The sequence below is a fragment of the Dermochelys coriacea genome, chromosome 2, assembly GCF_009764565.3.
Source record: "Dermochelys coriacea isolate rDerCor1 chromosome 2, rDerCor1.pri.v4, whole genome shotgun sequence".
In the NCBI taxonomy this organism is placed as follows: domain Eukaryota; kingdom Metazoa; phylum Chordata; order Testudines; family Dermochelyidae; genus Dermochelys; species Dermochelys coriacea.
Window position 1 is genome coordinate 5,839,329 of NC_050069.1, and position 10,246 is coordinate 5,849,574.

At 45.0% G+C, this 10,246-nt stretch overlaps 1 long non-coding RNA gene across 1 annotated transcript; it reads right to left on the reverse strand.

The window, feature by feature from the left end:
* Nucleotides 1-1,630: 1,630 nt before the first annotated feature.
* LOC122458416 lies at nucleotides 1,631-9,963 on the reverse strand. The gene is made up of 3 exons (XR_006278465.1): nucleotides 9,829-9,963; nucleotides 5,145-5,148; nucleotides 1,631-1,666 (listed from the first exon to the last, which is right to left on the reverse strand). It is a non-coding gene; the product is annotated as an uncharacterized LOC122458416 (long non-coding RNA).
* Between the last annotated feature and the right edge of the window lie 283 nt (nucleotides 9,964-10,246).

Consider the following 10,246-nt stretch of genomic DNA (forward strand, 5'->3'; position numbering starts at 1 on the left):
CCTCTCCTGAATTAGCTGCCTAGTACTTGTGGACATAATAATAACACAACCCCTCTATTTCAGTGATTTGGTAATAAACCTGAGGACAGCACCGTGTCCTCCGCTTCACACCTGACAGCAAGAAAAATAATGAAGTGTCACAATCCATCCTTCCTGTGGTTGGCAACAAAACTCATGTGATGGTTTGCTAAGGATAAACTAGAGGCAGGTGTCAGGCACGTGGAACAAATGCCTTGATGGCAAAGGAGCAAAAAAGCTTGGGTGTGACTCATTTGTGAGGCTCTGGGAGCTGCTGTATCTTTTTAAAGATAACTCAGTTTTCATAGTAGGCAGGGCCGGATTAACCTTTTGTGAGCCTGGCACCAAACATATTTGTGGATCTCTATGGGAAATGATTGTAAAAGACAGGAGATTGACACCAAAGTTGTCTTTGACACAGCACACAGCTTCACAGGCTATATTTACAGAATTTACAAGGTTAAGTTGCAGATGGAGGCGGCTGTGACTGGAGCACCAGCAATGGAAGCCCTAGGGCAAAAAGAACACACACCCGTGTACGTCAAATACACGAAGCAAAAATACAAAATATACACAGTGGGTAAAACCAGCTCACAAAAGCCAACGCTGACCAAAACACCAGCCATGTGCTGCTCCCACCAAAAGGGAGCCATCACACTCTCTCACCCTTCACATTTCTTATAGGAACTACCAGGGCTTGAATTACATTTTTGTATGAAATTGGGGAGGATTTAAAACATTTTAAAAATTAAAAAAAATATGAAAAGCTTTAATACATTTTATTTACAGCATCATTATTCATACTCATCTTGCTTGGCCTTCCTTGCAAGCAGAGAGGCAGAGACTAGAATCATAGAATCATAGAATATCAGGGTTGGAAGGGACCCCAGAAGGTCATCTAGTCCAACCCCCTGCTCAAAGCAGGACCAAGTCCCAGTTAAATCATCCTAGCCAGGGCTTTGTCAAGCCTGACCTTAAAAACCTCTAAGGAAGGAGATTCTACCACCTCCCTAGGTAACGCATTCCAGTGTTTCACCACCCTCTTAGTGAAAAAGTTTTTCCTAATATCCAATCTAAACCTCCCCCATTGCAACTTGAGACCATTACTCCTCGTTCTGTCATCTGCTACCATTGAGAACAGTCTAGAGCCATCCTCTTTGAAACCCCCTTTCAGGTAGTTGAAAGCAGCTATCAAATCCCCCCTCATTCTTCTCTTCTGCAGACTAAACAATCCCAGCTCCCTCAGCCTCTCCTCGTAAGTCAGATGACAGAACGAGGAGTAATGGTCTCAAGTTGCAATGGGGGAGGTTTAGATTGGATATTAGGAAAAACTTTTTCACTAAGAGGGTGGTGAAACACTGGAATGCGTTACCTAGGGAGGTGGTAGAATCTCCTTCCTTAGAGGTTTTTAAGGTCAGGCTTGACAAAGCCCTAGCTGGGATGATTTAACTGGGACTTGGTCCTGCTTTGAGCAGGGGGTTGGACTAGATGACCTTCTGGGGTCCCTTCCAACCCTGATATTCTATGATTCTATGATTCTATGATTCATGTGCTCCAGACCCCTAATCATTTTTGTTGCCCTTCGCTGTACTCTTTCCAATTTATCCACATCCTTCTTGTAGTGTGGTGCCCAAAACTGGACACAGTACTCCAGATGAGGCCTCACCAGTGTCGAATAGAGGGGAACGATCACGTCCCTCGATCTGCTCGCTATGCCCCTACTTATACATCCCAAAATGCCATTGGCCTTCTTGGCAACAAGGGCACACTGCTGACTCATATCCAGCTTCTCGTCCACTGTCACCCCTAGGTCCTTTTCCGCAGAACTGCTGCCGAGCCATTCGGTCCCTAGTCTGTAGCGGTGCATTGGATTCTTCCATCCTAAGTGCAGGACCCTGCACTTATCCTTATTGAACCTCATTAGATTTCTTTTGGCCCAATCTTCCAATTTGTCTAGGTCCTTCTGTATCCTATCCCTCCCCTCCAGCGTATCTACCACTCCTCCCAGTTTAGTATCATCCGCAAATTTGCTGAGAGTGCAATCCACACCATCCTCCAGATCATTTATGAAGATATTGAACAAAACGGGCCCCAGGACCGACCCCTGGGGCACTCCACTTGACACCGGCTGCCAACTAGACATGGAGCCATTGATCACTACCCGTTGAGCCCGACAATCTAGCCAGCTTTCTACCCACCTTATAGTGCATTCATCCAGCCCATACTTCCTTAACTTGCTGACAAGAATGCTGTGGGAGACCGTGTCAAAAGCTTTGCTAAAGTCAAGAAACAATACATCCACTGCTTTCCCTTCATCCACAGAACCAGTAATCTCATCATAAAAGGCGATTAGATTAGTCAGGCATGACCTTCCCTTGGTGAATCCATGCTGACTGTTCCTGATCACTTTCCTCTCCTCTAAGTGCTTCAGGATTGATTCTTTGAGGACCTGCTCCATGATTTTTCCAGGGACTGAGGTGAGGCTGACCGGCCTGTAGTTCCCAGGATCCTCCTTCTTCCCTTTTTTAAAGATGGGCACTACATTAGCCTTTTTCCAGTCATCCGGGACTTCCCCCGTTCGCCACGAGTTTTCAAAGATAATGGCCAAGGGCTCTGCAATCACAGCCGCCAATTCCCTCAGCACTCTCGGATGCAATTCGTCCGGCCCCATGGACTTGTGCACGTCCAGCTTTTCTAAATAGTCCCTAACCACCTCTATCTCTACAGAGGGCTGGCCATCTCTTCCCCATTTTGTGATGCCCAGCACAGCAGTCTGGGAGCTGACCTTGTTAGTGAAAACAGAGGCAAAAAAGCATTGAGTACATTAGCTTTTTCCACATCCTCTGTCACTAGCTTGCCTCCCTCATTCAGTAAGGGGCCCACACTTTCCTTGGCTTTCTTCTTGTTGCCAACATACCTGAAGAAACCCTTCTTGTTACTCTTGACATCTCTTGCTAGCTGCAGCTCCAGGTGCGATTTGGCCCTCCTGATATCTTTCCTACATGCCCGAGCAATATTTTTATACTCTTCCCTGGTCATATGTCCAACCTTCCACTTCTTGTAAGCTTCTTTTTTATGTTTAAGATCCGCTAAGATTTCACCATTAAGCCAAGCTGGTCGCCTGCCATATTTACTATTCTTTTGACTCATCGGGATGGTTTGTCCCTGTAACCTCAACAGGGATTCCTTGAAATACAGCCAGCTCTCCTGGACTCCCTTCCCTTTCATGTTAGTCCCCCAGGGGATCCTGGCCATCTGTTCCCTGAGGGAGTCAAAGTCTGCTTTCCTGAAGTCCAGGGTCCGTATCCTGCTGCTTACCTTTCTTCCCTGCGTCAGGATCCTGAACTCAACCAACTCATGGTCACTGCCTCCCAGATTCCCATCCACTTTTGCTTCCCCCACTAATTCTACCCGGTTTGTGAGCAGCAGGTCAAGAAAAGCGCTCCCCCTAGTTGGCTCCCCTAGCACTAGGAGCAGGACCAGTTGTGCCCCCAAAAGACCGGCCCAACCCTCCAAATCCAGACCCACATCCTCTTGCACAAGACCTTGTCATTACTTCTATTGAGTGTAGTAGTCTAGGATGGTCAAGAAGGATGAGGTTTTAGGGTAACTAGATCCCAATCCATTAACTGCTTTGAATTCAGGAATTTGCATTGTGTTCCATGATGAATAGGGCATTAGTGGAGCTCAGAACTCAAGAAAATCTTGAATTGCCCATACACTAATGCTAAGAGCCTGGGTAATAAACAAGAAGGATTGGAATTGATCATTGATGAGCATACATTTGATCAAGTTGGCATTACTGAAACCCGGTGGGATGATTCTGGAGTGCTACCGTGAATGGTTATAACCAATTTAGGAAAGATCAAGTGAGCAAAAGGCATAAGGAGCGGCACATTGTAAAAAATGGCATTATCTGTTTCCAAGTCACTGATAACTCAGAAGACAATGATCTGCAATGCCCATGGATCAATGTCCTAACAGATAAATCACAAGATGGGGTATTAGTTGATGTCTGATACAGACCCTCAAATCACACTTGGGAGCAGGATGACTGCCTCTTCACATGCCTATCTATAATGTGGGGGTGGGGAAAAGCTGTGTGAATACGGGGGACTTCAATCTGAGTGACAGATGCTGGAGGTCTCATGGTGCCAGTACTAGAACATCCTTGGAATTTTTAAATATTATAGATGACAATTTCCTAACTCAAAAAGTGTTGCAGCCAACATGGGGGAAATCTACATATTATCTTGTCCTAACAGAGAGGAACTGATCATAGAATCATAGAAGATTAGGATAGGATGAGACCCCAGGAGGTCATCTAGTCCAACCTGCCGCTCAGAGCAGGACCAACGTCAACTAAATCATCCCAGCCATGCTTTGTCAACCGGGCCTTAAAAACCACTAAGGATGGAGATTCCACCATCTCCCTAGGGAACCCATTCCAGTGCTTCACCACCCTCCTAGTGAAACAGTGTTTCCTAATCACAGGTTTCAGAGTAGCAGCCATGTTAGTCTGTATTCGCAAAAAGAAAAGGAGTACTTGTGGCACCTTAGAGACTAACAAATTTATTAGAGCATAAGCTTTTGTGAGCTACAGCTCACTTCATCGGATGCATTTGGTGGAAAAAAAAAAAACAAACAAACAAAAAAAAACAAAACCTTTTTCCACCAAATGCATCCGATGAAGTGAGCTGTAGCTCACGAAAGCTTATGCTCTAATAAATTTGTTAGTCTCTAAGGTGCCACAAGTACTCCTTTTCTTTTAGTGTTTCCTAATATCCAACCTAGACCTCCCCCACTGCAACTTGAGACCATTGCTCCTTGTTCTGTCATCTGCTGCCACTGAGAACAGCCGAGCTCCATCCTCTTTGGAACCTGCCTTCAGGTAGTTGAAGGCTGCTATCAAATCCCCCCTCACTCTTCTCTTCTGCAGACTAAATAAGCCCAGTTCCCTCAGCCTCTCCACATAAGTCATGTGCCCCAGCCACCTAATTATTTTCATTGCCCTCCACTGCACTCTCTCCAATTTGTCCACATCCCTTCTGTAGTGGGGGAACGCAAAACTGGATGCAATACCCCAGATGTGGCCTCAACAATGCTGAATAGAGGTGAATAATCACTTCCCTCTATCTGCTGGCAATGCTCCTATTAATGCAGGCCAATATGCTGTTAGCTTTCTTGGCAATGAGGGCACACTGCTGACTCATATCCACCTTCTCATCCACTGTAATCCCCAGGTCCTTTTCTGCAGAACTGCCGCTTAGCCAGTCAGTCCCCAGCCTGTAGCAGTGCATGAGATTCTTCCTTCCTAAGTGCAGGACTCTGCACTTGTCCTTGTTAAACCTCATCCGATTTCTTTTGGCCCAGTCCTCCAATTTGTCTAGGTCACTCTATACCCTAACCCTACCCTCCAGCTTATCTACCTCTCCCCTCAGCTTAGTGTCATCTGTGAATTTGCTGAAAGTGCAATCCATCCCATCATCCTGATCACTAATGAAGATGTTGAACAAAACTGGCCCCAGGACTGACCCCTGGGGCACTGCGCTTGATACCGGCTCCCAGCTATTATTATTATTATTATTATTATTATTATTACTATAGCACTTTTATCAAAAGTGCTTTACAATAGTTAGCTAATGGTACAAACAATGTTTGGAAAGATCATTAAGTGGTTTGCCAAGACCCGTAGCAATTTTCAAGTGGTCTGCAAAAAAAAGAAAGTGTGAGAACCACAGTTCTATAAGGTGCTTGACTTGATACCACTTGACATTTTGATTTAAAACAATAGAATGATATAAAATTAACATGGCACACAATAAATGGACTAAAAATGAGCTAACTCTAAACAGGGAATCCTCATTGAGTGTGTCCGTTTCCAGTGGGATTCTACAGGGATTGATGCTTGGCCCTAAGCTATTTAACATCTTTATCAATGACCTAGAAGGAAACATAAAATCATCACTGATAAAGTTTGCAGATGACACAAAAATTGGGTGAATGGTAAATAATGAAGAGGACAGGTCGCTGATTCAGAGCAATCTAAATTGCTTGGTAAACTGGGTACAAGCAAACTACATGTGATTTAATACATCTAAATGTAACTGTATACATCTGAGAACAAAGAATGTCGCCCATACTTACTAGATAGGGGACTCTTTCCTGGAAAGCAGGGAATCTGAAACAGATTTGGGAGTTGTAGTGGATAATCAGTTGAACATGAGCTCCCAGGGTGGCACTGTGACCAAAAGAGCTAATGCAATCCTGGGATGCATCAACAAGGGAATCTCAAGTAGGAGTAGAGAGGTTGTTTTACCCCCTGTATTTGGCACTGGTGTAACTGCTGCTGAAATCCTGTGCCTAATTCTGGTATCCACAACTCAAGAGGGTTGTTGATAAATTGGAGAAGAGCCGTGGGAATGATTAGAAAACATGCTTTATAGAAATGAGCTAAATAGATTGAGCTCCTTGAGTCTAACAAAGACAAGGTTAAGGAGTGACTTGATTATACCCCTTACTTACAATACTTACATGGGGAACAAATATTTAATAATGGGCTCTTCAATCTAGCAGAAAAAGAAACAACTCGATCCAATGGCTGGATGTTGAAGCTAGACAAATTCAGACTGGAAATAAGGTGTACCATTTTAACAGTCAGGGTAATTAACCATTGGACCAATTTACCAAAGGTTGTGGTGGATTCTCCATCACTGGCAATCTTTAAATCAAGATTGGAAGTTTTTCTAAAAGATCTGTGCTAGGAATTATTTTGGGGCAATTCTATGGCTTGTGCTGTTAAGAAGGTCAGACTAGATGATCACAGTCGTCCCATCTGGCCTTAGAAACTATTAAAACCACTGTCCTCTACTAGCTGGAATTAGAATGGCTCAGCTTTGTGTCACGGGCCCTATACTGCTCATGGGAATTCTCCTTGGTCTCAAGTGGCAGGAGCCTGAGTTTCTGGAGGAAGATGATCTGACTCTCTGTTGTTGCCCTGAAGTTCTGAGTGGCTGCTGCAAGCATCATAGCACCTATCTTGAAGTCCTTCCGGGGTATCAGGGGTTGGCTACAGCAAAGGTAGTACAGGGAAGTTGTTTGACTCAACTGCTCTGCCATATACATTGTAAGACTGATTTTCAGAGAGCTGCCTCCCTGCAGCTGCAACTATATGCACCCATGGCATGTGTGTACTCAAAGGGGGGGGGGCACAACTGCACATTCATGGCAGTGCAGCTCACTGAGTCCCAGAAGACAGCCTCTGTAGGACTTGTGGAGTTGGTGTTGTGTATAGCTCAGTCTGAAGCACTAAAGAAGCCCAGCCTCCTGCATCCATGAGACACTTTTCCCTGCAGAGGACCTTGTTTGTGATTCTAGTGGTTACCTTTGCAGCAAACCTGAGTGGGACTCTCTAGATGTCAGGAGTGGAGAGGATGGGACGGGCTGGGAGCTAAGCTGATGATGCAAAACATTTGAAGTGGCTTCTTGTTGTTCTTTTCAAATACACACGCATTTGATATGTGCAGAATAGACAGTATTGGGCTAGGCTGGCAGGGCACGGTGACTCACTGCCATTCGTAGGACCCAGCTGCCTTGATCTGAAATCCCCAGACCAGCGTCATGGGGCAGCACCATCGTCAACCCCTTGGGAAAAGGCTCAGTCGTTCCCAGGTTGGTATCGAGCTGTGTTACAAAGTCTCTGAAGGGTGCGGCTCGCCAGGACTTTGGAGAACAAGATGGGTAACAAATATCTCTCCAGTGTTGTCTTTCTATCATCCATTCATCTATCAGATCGATCAATCTTAGTTCATCTACCATACCCATCACTGGGGTTTATGAGCTCTAATGAAAGGTTCCCAGAGACAAACAGATTAATTCCCATTGGTACAACTAAAAAAACCATTGGATCTGCAAAAATACTTGCCAGTTGCTATTTATAAGTCTCAGGGAGCCTCTGTCACTTCCTCAATCAAAAGCTCATATAAGTGCCCTCTCACAGGGAGCATCCTTACCAATGTAAATATTAACTTGCTCTTTCACATAGCAAATAATGAAGTCACATTAAACTCTGGGCAGCTTTCACCAGAGCTCTTCCCTTATCACTGCAAGTCTGCAAGGAGAAACTGTGGAAGGCTTGAAACATAGGAGAGAAAATCAGGGTTGCGTCTGCACTAGGGAATTGGGGGGAAAAAACTCTCACCAGGATGCTACTTGCAGTTCAGCTGCTTCAATGAGAGCCCCTAGTATAGACAAGTCTCTGCAGGAATTATTACTACATGGTGATTGTCATGCTATATAGGCCACCTTTATGCTCGAGCCTCCTTTTTATTGCCAGTGTAAGTCTCCTAGGACAGATCTGCAATGTGGAATAAGTCCCCGATCTTGTTTTTGATGAGTTTTTGAGGAGCAATTCATTTAATGCTGCTGGAGACCGAGGGCCTGCTTCTGTTCTTTCTGACATCAGTTTCACCCCAGTGGAGTCATGCCACCATTGTTAGATCAGAATCAGGCCCTCACCTCCTTAGACCAGTGGCAGCATGGGCAGCGGCACTGCAAGCATCACACACATTGTGTCAGGGGAGGGTGGTCTTTGATCCTTGCTAGCAGCTGGTCTATTTGAGAGGTTTATGAGTCTCTTACTGCTTCCAGCTAGCGGAGTTACTCTGTTAGTTCAAATGGTAGAGGCTCGTGATTTGAGATCTCTAGAGGTTGAGACTCCAGTGTTGGCCAAGCTAGTAGGGTTAGACAAGTTCCAAATTCAACCTCCAAAGTGCTACGCATCGAATGCGCTTGCACCGGATTCATGATACAGAGTTTTCTGGCCAGGTGCAGATTGGAGGAGCAGAACACATCACAGACGAGAGAGCGCGAACACCTCTCCTTGTATCCTAGTGCTGCTGCCTTCCACAAAACCAGGAGGATCCTAGCTCTGGGCACCAGCCGTAGTCAAGCATGTGGTAAGGCTTGGAAGTGGGGCTGGATTAATTTTTACAGGGGAGGTTGGTCAGTCAAAAGTGGCAACCTGAGGATGAGCCGGAGCCAAGCTTTCAAGGCAATGATGGCCAGGTTATTGAGAAGCAGTGTTATTTAGTGGATAAGGCACCAGACTGGGACTCAGGAGATGTAGGTTCTATTCCTGGCTCTGCCCATGGCCTTGGCAAGTAGCTTTACCTTGCTGTACCTCCAGTCCCCTTCCTATCCCTTTTCTACTTAGATTATTTGGGGCAGGCACTGTCCCTAGTGCCTGTGCAGCACCAAGCACAGTGGGGCCCTGATCTCAATGGAGGCCTCAGGATGCCACTGTAATAGAATAATTATAACAACATCACTAAGGCATGGGAGTAACAGAGCAGAATCTGAAGAGGAAGGGGCTACGCTGGTGTCATTGAGGCTAGGATTTGGCCTGGAGACTATTGTTACTGGTGATAATGCATAAAAAGGACAAGAGCCCAGCTTGACTCTCAGATCTCAGGCCAAATTTGCAATTAGAAATAAGCATCTGTTTTTGGTTTGTATACTAAGTTTGACTGGGCATAACCGGGAGACAAACCTTTGATGCTGTTTTTACAGGGTCACTTTTTAGAGCGGAACTGCATTCAGGTATTTGCGCCCTGGATGTCAATGCACATTAACAACCGTAATTCCAGCTCGTTCCATTTTTGCCTGACAATTGCTCATCTGTTTGGATCAGGGAGTGCATCTGTATACATTTATGTAGCAACTAGCACAACGAGGCCCTGATAATAATTTGGGGCCTTGTGGCACTATAATAATCAGCTTAAATAATAAAAACTCATTCTCATCTAATACAGTTGAGGCTGTATCAGCGCGGAGCACAGCAGAAGAACTACTTCTCGTGTCTTGCTTACAACATTCCTGCTAATACATCCCAGAATGATATTCTGTTTTTTTGCAACAGTGTTACAGTGTTGACTCATATTTAGCTTATGATCCACTATGACCCCCAGATCCTTTCCCCAGTACTCCTTCTTAGGCAGTCATTTCCCATTTTAATGTGTGCAACTGTCGTGCTTTCCTAAGTGGAGTACATTGCATTTGTCCTTATTGAATTTCATCCTATTTACTTCAGACCATTTCTCCAGTTTGTCCAGATCATTTTGAATTTTAATCCTGTCCTCCAAAGCACTTGCAACCCTCGAAGTGAGCTGTAGCTCACGAAAGCTTATGCTCAAATAAATTTGTTAGTCGCTATGGTGCCACAAGTACT